This window comes from Nicotiana tabacum, chromosome 12 (assembly GCF_000715075.1).
Source record: "Nicotiana tabacum cultivar K326 chromosome 12, ASM71507v2, whole genome shotgun sequence".
Classification (NCBI taxonomy): Eukaryota; Viridiplantae; Streptophyta; class Magnoliopsida; order Solanales; family Solanaceae; genus Nicotiana; species Nicotiana tabacum.
Genome location: NC_134091.1, coordinates 13175205 through 13189318, shown reverse-complemented (window position 1 = coordinate 13189318; position 14114 = coordinate 13175205).

The window sequence follows — 14114 nt, the reverse complement described above, 5'->3', positions numbered from 1 at the left end:
GTACTCGGTTGAGTAAGGCACCGGATACCCGCCGCGGCCCATCGGTGTGGGTCGTGACACATTGTCATTTAGTTGCAACCTTTCTATTCTACACCTCACAAAATTAAAACCAAAGACATGCATAAATGAGTTCTTCATTAAGGTTATGTCTAAGAAAAACTCAATCCACTTCGTACCTTAGTATTCCAAATTTTCTTAGACTTAACATAAATAAAGAACTCGCTCATGCATGTCTTTGCTTTTAATTTTATTGTATGTTGTAGAATAGAAAAGTCGCAACTGAATACCAAAGCTAGCAAGATTAAGCTTATAGGTGTAATACGATGCTCGCACTGACTATGGCCCTCTACATTGGCAATTTATTTTTTACCGTATAACAATATCATAAACAACTCAATAAAGTTGGTGGCCTATAGTTAAACATTAATAAGAGGTCTTATGTATATATTTAATAAAACTAGCTTGTGCGTGCGTCACACGTGCATCTTGTTGATCACACATGCATCTTGTGCATCACACGTGTATCTCATGTGATGTAAAGTAGTATCCCTCTTGTTTACTAGCGGAGATGCCCAATTTATATAGGAAATCAGTCACTTAAGTTGCCTCCCCGTAGCAATGGTATATGCTGGAATTAGATTTATTCATTTTCATCACAATATCCTCAATTATCCTGATCATCTTCTAGTTGTTAGTGTTCTACTTCTTCACCATGTTAGTGATCAGAAGAGAGTCAACTTCCAGAACAACACTGATGTATCCATTGTTGATGCACAAACTGATACCCCCATATCATTGCCCCTTCTTTTAATATAGCTACCATTTATGTTGAGTTTCACCACATCTTTTTTCGGGTTTGATCCAAGTAAGGTAAGTGTATATAGGGATAAGATTCATTCTTTCAACAAGGTCACGTAGCTGAATCCGAGACACTTTAAGAATATATTAGGAAAGAAAATTGTAAGAGTTGCATCAATAACCCGACAAATTTCCTGCTTCATCTTACAATATAGAGAACTTTTTGTCAAAATTTAGCATAATGCATTGGGTATAAGCTTAACTTTTGAGCTCCATCCAAAAATTTCACAACCTACAATGGGCCTCAACAGACAAGCTAGTGACAATATCACAACCATCTAGCCCAATAAATACATGACGTTGTTCTTGACACAGTCCACAAAGGGGAACTAAAAACACAATCAACTACTTTAATTTACAAAGGATACTAATGATGTTAATTAGAATCTACTAGTAATGTTAATTACAACTCGTGGTGTCAAAATAGATTTAAAAAATAGTTATTCATTCATATAATCCACTAAAGAAATAGTTCTCTAGCATTTTCTTGATATGTTATTTCAACTTCACTTGAAATTATGGACTCTTTTCCCTTTACCCATATGAACAAATACTCCCCTAATATGATCAGAATTATAATATAAGTTGTTTCAATTTAATGAATGATATAGTATAATTTACATTTCATATTTTAGAAGTCAGGTCGGGGATATCTTTTTTTACCTTCCAACACTGATCTCTCGATCAATGAAATAGTTTCTGTGATTGCCACAAAAATCAGCGATAGTGGATTGAACATAGAGGGGTATGTTGGTCCTTTATTCGCAATTGCCCATGAAGTCAAACGGAATATTGTTGCAGTTGTGAATACACCCAGCGATGTCTAGGCACCATTAGTATTTTTTACAAGTAATTAAATAAATTAAGCCTATGATAGACCAAGCTAGCAGATGAGAACTCGTACCGAGTAGATTATAGTAATTAGTTGCAGATTGAATCCTAACTTCCAAGAGGCCATTGATCTATCCATGTATAGTCCAACTATTACACTTAGTAAAGTTGCAATCATGCATATATATAGAGTTGTAGAGTATTTGCACGAAAATACTCTTGATAACTTGGTATGTTATAGAATTAATAACGAGATAAAATCAGAATTCATTACTACATCTAAATTTGTGGTTGAATTAATATAGCTGATGTAAAATTTTAATTAAACTGGTTAAATATACATATATAACGAATCAATCACCGTAAGACAAGCGGCTACACACTAGAAATAAAGTTCTCCGAGATCAATGTGTCTGCATGACCTTAGCAATACTTTTTTTGTTGCTATGATGACAAAGGTGAAATATTTTGCCGGTATAGAGGATCATAGTTAGTAATCCACCCAAGCATAGCACTGCACCTATGAGCCTAATCTTGCAAGCTTTGGTATTTAGTTGTAACCTTTCTTTTCTACACCCCACAGAATTAAAACCAAAGACATGCATAAATGAGCTTTTCATTAATGTTATATCTAAGAAAAGCTCAATCCACTTCGTACCTTAGTATTCTAAATTTTCTTAGACTTAACATAAATAAAGAACTCGCTCATGCATGTCTTTGCTTTTTATTTTGTTGTATGTTGTAGAATAGAAATATCGCAACTGAATACCAAAGCTAGCAAGATTAAGCCTATAGGTGCAATATTATGCTTGCACTAGGGCTGGACATATATCAGGTATAATCGATAGTCCAAACCGAAAAAAGTTTATTGGGGTATCGAATTATTGGGTTAACGGTTCGGTAATGATTTAGTATTTTTTTCACTATTGGGCTATCGTTCGGGGCTCGGTTTGCCCAATTTTCTTATCGGGCTAACCGATAACCCAATAAGATTTAATAAAATTATGATTTTATCCTTAAGTATATAAATACATCTAGGGCTTCATTCTCTCTTTTTCTCCCAATTTTCCCAGCCGCATTTCACTCTTTAGACTCTTATTCAATTCTTCATCACTTCTTCTTCAAAATTCAAAGTACAACTACATTCTTATAATCTTAAAGTAAAAACCGTAAGTTTGTATTCCAAAATTTGAAATTTAATACTTCTTTCTTAAGAACAAATTTCATTCCTTTCTTTTGAGTTTTACAGTAGATTTCTATAAAAATATAGGATTTTTGTTTGTTTTTTATTCTTTATTTTGTGCTCATATTTTATAATTATGTATTTTTTATTATTATTTTGTGAGCTCGTGTCGACTATCGTGCGGCCTATACCAAAGGCCAACAAGTTTCTTTTCTCAATCGACAATCTCCATCAATTTCGGGTAAGTTTATGATTCTCTTCCTCGCGTTACAATTCTCATTTTCCTCATTATTTTTTGGGTCACTATTTTTTGGATTTCCTAACTCATTGTTTGAGATTGTTTGGATTTAATTCGAGATAAGTACAAATTCACTATATCACCTTTTAATTCACCCACTATTTTATTGGTTCTTTTATTGCATTTTTAAGGTTTGTTGGCTCGTTGCTTGATTTTTTTAATTAAAACATACAGTGATACAAACGCATGGCTGAAAATTTCACAATTGATAAGGTGATTGGTGAAAGTGGAGCTTCTAATTCAAATGTCACAACACAATCTCAATCAAAGAATTATCAATTTTTGTCCAATTTGTAGTCATAGGGGTGAAGATATGGCAAATAGTATTGTTAATTGTTTGAAAGAGTGGGGGTTATAAAAAATTTTCAATGTCACAGTTGATAATGCTAGTTCAAATGATGTGACGGTGAAGGGGCTTTCTAAGAAGTTAACTAAATGGGGGACCAATTCCATGAATGGTAAGCACCTTCACGTGAGGTGTATGGCTCATATTATGAATCTTGTTGTTCAGGATGGTATAAAAGAATCAATTGTGTCTATTGAACGTATTAGTCAAGCAGTGAGATATATCAGGCAGTCTCCTGCTAAGTGGAAAAAGTTTCAGGAATGTTGTGATGAAGGAAATCTAGTTAGGAAATCTTTATGTTTGGATGTTCCTACAAGGTGGAATTTTACATACTTGATGTTGAATAGGGCTGTTGAATATGAGAGTGCAATTTTAGAATATGCTGATCGTGATATTGGCTTGTCACATCATCTTGAGTTTGTTGATATTGTGGATGGAAGTCATGCAGGTACACTTTTGAGTAGTGATTGGGAGGATGTAAAGAAATTGACAAAATTTCTTGAAATCTTTTATAAGCTTTCTTTAAAGGTATCTGAGTCACTTTATGTCACTTCAAATCACTATTTTTTTGAAATTTGTAAAGTTGATATTTACTTAAAATAATTAATATTAAATGAAGATATTCTTTTGGGTTCAATGGCAAAGAAGATGAAGGAGAAATTTGATTTGGGGTGATCCAGAAAAAATGAATAAGATGATTTTCATTTCATATATTTTGGATCCTCGGTACAAGTTGATTTTGTTAGTTTTGCACATGCGAAGATGTTTGAAGAAAAAGAGCCAATTATTACGAAGGAAGTGCAAACATACATGACTTCATTGTTTGATGAGTATGTAAAGTGTCATTCAAAAGATAAAGGTTGTCATCCTTCTTCTTGTTTATCTAACTCTCATTGGACACAATAAAAACTTCTATTTCATCGCTTTTAGCGAATACTATTAGTATCCAAAGCGGAGGAGCTTTTGGTTCTTTCTTTGAAGAATTAAAAAAGACATAAAGTTGGGATTGGAGGTTCAGATTCTAAATCAGAATTGAAAAAATATCTTACAGAAGAAGTTGAAAATGAAATAGCAGACTCTAATATATTGCTTTGGTTGAAAGTAAACTCACCTAGATTTCCCATTCTTGCTGAGATAGATCGGGATCTGTTATCTATTCCTATTTCATGTGTTGCATCCGAATATACATTTAGCACTGGAGGGCGTATTCTTAATTTATTTAGGAGTTCATTGACTCCTAAATTGGTGAAAGCTCTAGTGTGCCTTCAAGATTGGCTTCGGAGTGAGCCATTACCTGTAAGTGTTGAGGAAGATTTAAATATTCTCGAGCAACTAGAACAAGGTAGCAATATTTTAATTTGTTTGATTGTATATTATTTATATAAATAGTTTATTTAATATTTTTGTTGTTTGACTTGTTAATATATATTCTCTTAGATTTTGCCAAACTTGGAAATGAACCTTGCGATGATGACGTGTAGAATATTAGATAGTTGTGAGTTAAAACTTTGGTAAGTTAATTATTCAACTTATATAATACATAGTATGCATTGGTAAGAATTTATTTAACTTATTAGTTTTTTCTTTTTATGTTTAATATGTGTAATCATACCTCGACTTCGTGGTCTCAAAGCTATCTCACATGTTTGGAGTCATTATGAAAGGATTGAAGAAGGTGACGATGGATGGTGGAAAGTAAGATGTAGTCATTGTCTTCTTGTTTTTTGTTACAATGCACGACAAACTGATACTAAGTCCTTAATAAGGCACGTTGAGCATTGTTTGGAGCGCAATTTGGTGAAGCCTATAAGGATTGAGTAGTTGTTGTCTTGTTAACTTGAATTTGAACTATTAGTATTATGTTTGGACTTGTTAATTTTAAGGTAAAATTGCTACTACTTTGTATTGTTATTAATGTATTTGGACAACTATTGTTGAAGAATTAGTACTATTTCAATTGTGTTTGGACAACTGTTGAATTACTAATACTCTTGTTGCTCTTGCTATAATTGGACTCAGAAAAAAGACATTGATCTCTTGATTATGGATTGGCAGGAAACCCAAATATTATTATTTATGTTCCTGTTAACTGTTATTTCCAACGAATTCGAGATGGAATGCTTGTGAAGTTATAGTAGTATCAATATTTGAGATTGTACACGTCTTGAATTTATCAAAATGAAGCATGTTTCAAATATTAGTTGTAGCCCGAACGCAGAAATTAGTATACTATATGTGAATTCTTCTCTTTTTTGCTTAACTCCGGTGAATTGTCTTCTATTTTTTGCTTAACACTGGATTGAGTTATCTTATTGGGTAAAATCGATAACCGAACCGATAATGGTTAATAACCGATATCTTATCGGTTCGGTTATTGATTTATCATATTTGTAAAACGATAACCGATACGCTAAACCGATAATATTCACAACCGAACCGAATCGACCGATGCCCACCCCTAGCTTGCACTGACTATGACCCTCTACATTGGCAATTTATTTTTTACCTTATAGCAACATCAGAAACAACTCAATAAAGTTGGTCGCCTACAGTTAAACATTAATAAGAGGTCTTACGTATATATTTAATAAAACTATCTTCTGCGTGCGTCACACGTGCATCTTGTTCATCACACATGCATCTCGTGTGATGCAAGGTAGTATCCCTCTTCTTTACTAGCAGAGGTGCCCAATTTAGATAGGAAATCAGCCACTTAAGTTGCCTCCCTATAGCAATGGTATATGCTGGAATTAGATTTATTTATTTTTATCACAATATCCTCAATTATCCTAATCAGCTTCTAGTTGTTAGTGTTCTACTTCTTCACCATGTTAGTGATCAGAAGAGAGTCAACTTCCAGAACAACACTGATGTATCCATTGTTGATGCACCAACTGATACCCCCATATCATTGCACCTTCTTTTAATATAGCTACCATTTATGTTGAGTTTCACCACATCTTTTTTCGGGTTTGATCCAAGTAAGGTAAGTGTATATAGGGATAAGATTCATTCTTTCAACAAGGTCACGTAGCTGAATCTGAGACACTTTAAGATTATATTAGGAAAGGAAATTGTAAGAGCTGCATCAATAACCCGTCAAATTTCTTGCTTCATCTTACAACATAGAGAATTTTTTGTCAAAATTTAGCATAATGCATTGGATATAAGCTTAACTTTTGAGATCCATCCAAAAGTTTCACAACCTACAATGGGAATCAACAGACAAGGTAGTGACAATATCACAACTTTCTATCCCAATAAATGCATGACGTTGTTCTTGACACAGTCCACGAAGGGGAACTAGAAATACAATCTACTACTTTAATTTACAAAGGATACTAATGAAGTTAATTAGAATCTACTAGCAATGTTAATTACAACTCGTGGTGTCAAAATAGATAATAAAAAAAATAGTTATACATTCATATTATCCACTAAAAATGAGTTGGATAATAAACTTTTTAAAAACGGGTCAAATATAGATAAGAATTATATTATCCACTTGAAAAATAGATAACCAATAAATAACCAACGGGTTTAACTTTTATATTTGTAAAGACTCAAATTGGGGCTTCCTCAAGTTTGATAAACTAGGAATTCTCCCAAAAGTCACTATATTCAAAAAGCCATGAATAATATGAATATCCATATTATCTGTTGGTTAACCCGCTTTCTATCTGTATTAAATATGAGGCAAGTCGGATATTTTATCTATTTTTGTATTATCTGTTAAACCATCCATATCCGACCTGATCTGCCCGTTTACCACCCGTAATTACAACTAACTATTTTGTCTTAACTTTTTTCTCATGTATGAGCTTGCTCTCTTGCATTTTTTAGACCTATTTTTTAAACTTCACTTGCAATTGTGGACTCTTTGCCCTTTGCCCTTAAGAATAAATACACTCCTAGTATGATCAGAAACATTCCTAGCAAGTTGCAGTAATATATGTAATGTTCAAGTTTCAATTCAATGAGTGATATAGTATGATTTCCGGAATATTGATTTGTACCTTCCAACACTAATCTCTTGACCAATGAGATAATTTCGATGATTGCCACAAAAATCAGCGACAATGGATTGAATTTTGTTGGTCTTCTTTTCGCAACTATCCATGACGATAAACATAATGTTGATGCAGTTGAATATACCTTGCAGTGTGTAGGCACTATTAGTATTTCTTACAAGTTATTAATTAAATTAAGCTTATGATAGATCAAGCTAGCAAATGATTACTTGTACCTAGTATATTATAGTAATTAGTTGTAGGTTTATCCCAACTTCTAAGAGGCTATTGATCTATCCATGCATAGTCCAACTATTACATTTAGTAAAGTTGCAATCATACAGATATATAGAGTTGTAGAGTATTTGTACGAAAATACTCTTGATAACTTAGTATGTTACAAAATTAATAACGAGATAAAATCAGAACTCATTACTACATCTAAATTTGTGGTTGATTTAATATAGTTGATGTAAAATTTTAATTAAATTGATTAAATATACTTGTATAACGAACCAATCACCGTAAGACAAGCACTTACACACTAGAAATAAAATTCTCTAAAATCAATGCGTCTGCATGACCATAGCAATATTTGTTTTATTGCTATGATGACTAAGGTATAATATTTTGCCGGTATAGAGGGTCATAGTTAGTGCTCCGCCCAAGCATAGCACTGCATCTATGAGCATAATCTTGCTAGCTTTGGTATTTAGTTGCAACCTTTCTATTCTACACCTCACAGAATTAAAACCAAAGACATGCATAAATGAGCTCTTCATTAATGTTGTTTCTAAGAAAAGCTCAATCCACTTCGTACCTTAGTATTCTAAATTTACTTAGTCTTAACAAAAATAAAGAACTCGCTCATGCATGTCTTTGCTTTTAATTTTGTTGTATGTTATAGAATAGAAAAGTCGCAATTCAATACCAAAGCTAGCAAGATTAAGCTTATAGGTGCAATACTATGCTTGCACTGACTATGACCCTTTACATTGGCAATTTATTTTTTATCTTATAGCAACATAAAAAATAACTCAATAAAGTTGGTGGCCTACATTTAAACATTAATAAGAGGTCTTATATATATATTTAATAAAACTAGCTTCTGCGTGCGTCACACGTGCATCTTGTTCATCACACATGCATCGTGTGCATCACACGTGCATCTCGTGTGATGCAAAGTAGTATCCCTCTTGTTTACTAGCGGAGGTGCCCAATTTAGATAGTAAATCAGCCACTTAAGTTGCCTTCCTGTAGCAATTGTATATGATGGAATTAGATTTATTCATTTTCATGACAATATCCTCAATTATCCTGATCAGCTTCTAGTTGTTAGTGTTATACTTCTTCACCATGTTAGTGATAAGAAGAGAGTCGACTTCTAAAATAACACTGATGTATCCATTGTTGATGCACCAACTGATATCCCCACATCATTCCCCCTTCCTTTAATATAGCTACCATTTATGTTGAGTTTCACTACATATTCTTCGGGTTTGATCCAAGTAAGGTAAGTGTATATAGGGATAAGATTCATTCTTTCAACAAGGTCACGTAGCTAAATCCGAGACACTTTAAGATTATATTAGGAAAGGAAATTGTAAGAGCTGCATCAATAACGCGACAAATTTACTGCTTCATCTTACAATATAGAGAAAGTTTTGTCAAAATTTAGCATAATGCATTGGGTATAAGCTTAACGTTTGAGCTCCATCCAAAGGTTCCACAACCTACAATGGGCCTCAACAGACAAGCTAGTGACAATATCATAACCTCCTAGCCCAATAAATACATGATGTTGTTCTTGACACAGTCCACGAAGGGGAACTAGAAACACAATCTACTACTTTAATTTACAAAGAACACTAATGATGTTAATTAGAATCTACTAGCAATGTTAATTACAACTCGTGGTGTCAAAATAGATTATAATAAAAAAAATAGTTATCCATCTATATTATCCACTAAAAATGAGTTGGATAATGAAATTTTTAAAAATGGGTCAAATATAGATAAGAACCATATTATCCACTTGAAAAATAGATAACCAATAATAACCAACGGGTTTAAATTTTATATTTGCAAAGACTCAAATTGGAGCTTCCTCAAGTTTGATAGATTAGGAATTCTCCCAAAAGTAACTATATTCAAGAAGTCATGAATAATATAGATATCCGTACTATCCGTTGGTTAACCCATTTTCTATCTGTATTAAATATGAGGCAGGTTAGATATTTTATCCGTTAAACTATTTATATCCGACCTGATCTGCCCGTTTACCACCCGTAATTACAACTAACTATTTTGTCTTATATTTTTCCTCATGTATGAGCTTCCTCTCTTGCATTTTTTGACATATTTTTTCAACTTCACTTGCAATTGTGTACTCTTTTCCTTTTGCCCGTAAGAATAAATGCACTGTTAGTATGATCAGAAACATTCCTAGCAACCTGCAATAATATATGTAATGTTCAAGTCTCAATTCAATGAGTGATACAGTATGATTTTCACTTCACATTTTAGAAGTCAGGCCTGGATGTTGATTTGTACCTTCCAACACTAATCTCTTGATCAAGGAGATAATTTCGATGATTGCCACAAAAATAAGCGACAATGGATTGAATTTTGTTGGTCTTCTTTTCGCAACTATCCATGACGATAAACATAATGTTGATGCAGTTGAATATACCTTGCAGTGTGTAGGCACTATTAGTATTTCTTACAAGTTATTAATTAAATTAAGCTTATGGTAGATCAAGTTAGCCAATGATTACTCGTACCGAGTATATTATAGTAATTAGTTGCAGGTTTATCCCAGGTTTCAAGAGGCCATTGATCTATCCATGCATAGTCCAACTATTACACTTAGTAAAGTTGCAATCATGCAGATATATAGAGTTATAGAGTATTTGTACGAAAATACTCTTGATAACCTGGTCGGTTACAAAATTAAGAACGAGATAAAATCAGAAGCCATTACTACATCTAAATTTGTGGTTGATTTAATATAGTTGATGTAAAAATTTAATTAAACTGGTTAAATATACATGTATAATTAACCAACCACCTTAAGACAGGCAACTACACACTAGAAATAAAGTTTTCCAAGACCAATGCGTCTTCATGACTTTAGCTATATATTTTCTATTGCTATGATGACTAAGGCGAAATGTTGTTCCTGTTATATAGGAGCATAGTCAGTGCTAGCATTGCACCTATGCGCTTAATCTTGCCAGCTTTGGTATTCAGTTATAACTTTTCTATTCTATACTCCCACAACAAAATTGAAATCAAAGACATGCATAAATGAGCTCTTCATTAGAATTAAGTCTAAAAAAAACTCAATCCACTCCGTACCTTAGTATTGTGAATTTCTTAGATTTAACATAAATAAAAAACTTAGTCATGTATGTCTTTGCTTTTAATTTGTTGTATGTTGTAGAATAGAAAAGGCACAATTGAATACTAAAGATGACAAGATTAAGCTTATAGGTGTAATACTATACTTGGCCGGAGTACCGGCTATGTCCATCTAGACTGGCAATACTTTTACCTTATAGAAACATCAGAAATGGCTCAATAAAATTGATGGCCTACAATTAAACATTAATAAGATTTTTTATGTATATATTTAATAAAACTAGTTTCTGCATACGTCACATGTGCATTCCGTGTCGATAATTTTTTTTTAAAAGAAATTACATATATATTATTAAAATTTGTGTGTGAGGTATAAAACAGAATTAAAAGAAAAATAGTGGAAGCTTAAAATGATAAAATGTGATCTTACTTCAACGACTTCGTAGTTAAACTCAAAATTATTGGATAATTATCTTAACTTGTGAAGATGAACTATTATAAACGAGCATATGTAGCTTATATATTAGATACACTTACGTGATTAAATGAATATAAGAAAATAATTAGATGTGATAGATTAGATAAATAGAGGGAAAGATAAAATTGATAAACAAATAAATTAGGTTATACTAACAAATAAATTGGGTCTATCAGAAACAGTCTCTCTACTCTTTGAGGGTAGGGGTAAGGTCTGCGTATACACCACCCTCCCCAGACTCCACTTATAGAATTTTACTATATTGTTATTATTGTTGTTGTAACAAATGAGAGAGAAATGAATTTATTAAATATTAATATGTAAATAAAAATTAAAAAGTATTAATATAATAATAATAATTTGTGAGGCCTAAAATTTGCTAGTGTGTAGTTGCATACCTTGCAGCGGTGGTTCATCATACAAGTAAATTTGTAACTAGTTAAAAAAAAATTTTTAAATGTTGAATTAATTATTTACAAATTTAGACGTGATGGCTTCTAATTTTATCTCATTCTTGATTCTGTATGAGACCAAGTTATCAAGAGTATTTCCATACAATTATTTTGCAACTTCAAATACCTGCATGATTGTAACTTTCCTAAGTGTTACAGTTGGACTATACATTCATTGAATTGAAACATGAAAATTACATTGTTGTAGCTTGCAACCAAGAATGTTATGGAATTAGTTGCAAGTGGAGGTGACGTAACAGAACAAGAAAATGCAAGACAACAAGCTTCTTCTCGAGGGAAAGTAGTGCAACGACAAAAAAAGTACACTATTGGTTGTAATTAACATTGCTAGTTAGATTATACTAATTAATATTAGTGTCAATTGTAATTAAAGTAGTAGATTGAGTTTTTCGTAACATTTAACTTACAAAAGAGAACATAATGCATTTAACGGCCCAAGGCTAATATAATGTATGCATTTAACGGCCCAAGGTTAACATAATGCACGCATTGGGTGACAAAACAGAATTTTAAGCCCGATCTAAAAGTTTCACAACTACAAACCTGCTTTTCCTCTCCCAATGATTATCGAGAAATGTATACTTTAAGCAGCTCCGAAAAATAATAGTTAACAAAATATATATTTTTATATCTATCTATATTATAGACATATATATATATATATATATATATATATATATATATATATATATACAATTAATTTCGGCCAATTTTATATTTTGCCCTTGTGAATTTGCTTGCAAATACTGGCCTTAAATACAAGCTATTGACAATACTACGACATTTTTCAAGCCCAATTTGATATGGAGCTTTTACATCAACATCATTTGTTTACCGAAATCATATTAATAGAGATCTTTACTTATCTATGCTATTTCTAAAACTTATTGACCCTCAATATTGAAGATTAACTTAATTATAAGTTGATATACGGTTTACCATTTACATACAAAATAATGCATTAGACTCCAATTTTACCCATTTTCTTCCCCTCTTCTCTCTTCCTTCCCAATTCCACTCAAAATCGAGGTGCAAAAAAAATATGAAATTCAAATGACTCTATCAAAGTGAATGAAGTGCTAATATAAGGGAAATAAACTTGATTTCCAGTAGCGAAGTGTTAATATAAGGGGAATGGACTTGATTTTCTAGATACTATATTAAAATTAATTTTCAAAATACTCAATTATTGGAAAATATCGCATAAGATTTGAAGTTTCTCATCACCATCTCTTTAATGAATAACCATTGATAACTTTTAGAAAGTTTCGAAGTTTTGAATTCGAAAATCATTTTTTGTGAAATTGGGTGTTGTTGCAAATGATTGAGAATATCATCTGAAATTTATATCTTAATTTTGAGAGAATTTGATTAAGATTTGAGGTGATTTTGGTTAGAATTTTAGATTGAAACTCGAAGAAGAAGAAGAAGAAGAAGAAGAGGAGGAGGAGGAGGAGGAGGAGGAGGAGGAGGAAGAAGAAGAAGAAGAAGAAGAAGAAGACATAAACAGATTGTATCTATTTTGTATGTCATATGTAAAAACGACATGCAAAATATATACAACACAACTAACATAATTGTATATAAGTTGTATATAAATTGTATGTAAATTATAATTTTCGACTGATTCTATAAAAATAATTGTACTCAAGTTATAGATAAATTGTAAATCTTGACCGAATTTGTGTATATTTTATAAAAAAATTTAGTTACTTTCTGTAAATTAAAAAATATAGATAAATCGAATAAATTAGTTTGAAATTTTGTATATATACGAAAAAGTCCTGGCACAATACGAGAACTATTTGTTACAACCGTCAATATGGGCTTGGCCCACTAGGCAGGCCCAACCCAGCCCGTGATTTAGTAGGGTTGTGCTAAGATTTTTAGTGTCCGTTTTAAAATGAGGCTTTTAAGCTCGACCCAAGTAAGCACGTGACCCATGAGGCTTGAGCGAGGCTGGGGCGGCCTGTGGGCTTAATAAACATATTTAATTAAAAATATAAGGAACTAAAAATAACAAGAAGAGTAGTTTGTTCTTAAAATTTTAGTTATTTCTTAATGTTTAACTAATTAACATTGCATATATTTACACATTTAGATGAAATGAAGATATTAAGACATATTTGTTTTACAAGAGGATTCAAATGTACTTGATGAAGATGATTTGTTTGTGTGTTGGATAAGCCATGAGCACCTTGAATATATTTTTGAATAGTTTGTTTTGAGTATTGACTTTTAATGAATGAAATAATGTTCTCCTTTTTTGTATTT